Here is a 1,204-nt window from a genome sequence, read left to right as displayed (position 1 = left end):
ACGGAGCGAGTCCAGACCGAACTTCCCGACCAAAAAATATTGTGGGCGGGGTTCGGGCTGGCACCCAGGCTAATGGAAGTCAGTGGTGCCCCACAACTCTTTGGTTACAAACATTCTTCAAAATATCTTCCTTTGTGTTCAGCAGTACAAAGAAATGTATACAGGTTTGGAACAACATGAGGGTGAATAAATGAAGACAGAATTTTCATTTTTGCGTGAACTTTCCCTTTAAGTACATGCATATTGGTGTAGGGGGAAACAATTTCATTGGATTTATTTAATTATTTATTTTGCTTTGTTGAAGTACAAAAACCACACCCAAAACTTTTGGAATATTTTTTTTAATCTCTGAATATAGACAGATTTATGGATATTTCTCTTAATTCTCCCCTATAGAAATCAATGGTAACCAACATTAAATATCACACTCCAGTGTATAACATGTATCGATGACACTTCACTGAGATGAGTCAAATGAATACTTTTTTTTCCATACACACACTGAACACAAAACATGTAATTGTAACCAGAAAGCAGTTTCTTGAGTTCAGCCTTCTTAAACACAGCACACATACCTGGAAAACCCTGTAAATGGATCTCCAGATGTTAATGCTGTGGGACCTAGACCCGAACTAGGTGGTTTTTCTATGATCCACGTCGTCCTTTTACCACATCAGACGTTCATAAATAAAGCAGGTGGCTCTTGCGATGTGGTGTGTGTATTGAGAGAGTTGGATTGTTTCAGCAGATGGAGATGCATTCACTCTTAAAAAGGAAGTGAGCAAATGGACTTGAATTTTGATGTAAAGAGCTTCATGGGGAGCTGTTTGAAAAATACAACGGTGTCACAGTAAAAAAAGGTAATTAATCAAACCCACATAAAGTCTTTTAAAAGTTGAGCTGATTTTCTGTTTTTCTTCTTTGTGATCAGAAATTTTGTGTGACCAAATCTTAAATTCACAAGACACACTAATGTTTAGTAAAAATTAAGGTATAAGTTTTTACATTTTCAATGTTAGAGGTTCTGCAAACTTTACCCCCATGATGCTGAGAGGCTGTGATAAAACACAAACACACACAAAAAGGAATCTAGATGGAAATCCTTTTCACGTAAGTAAAAATGTAAGTGATTCTTTTCATTTGGCCGATATATATATATATTTTTACAGAACTGTTGTTTAGAGACAGTACTTGGATGCAAGAA

This window comes from Rutilus rutilus, assembly GCF_951802725.1.
Source record: "Rutilus rutilus genome assembly, chromosome: 25".
Classification (NCBI taxonomy): domain Eukaryota; kingdom Metazoa; phylum Chordata; class Actinopteri; order Cypriniformes; family Leuciscidae; genus Rutilus; species Rutilus rutilus.
This window is presented reverse-complemented; position numbering follows the sequence as displayed.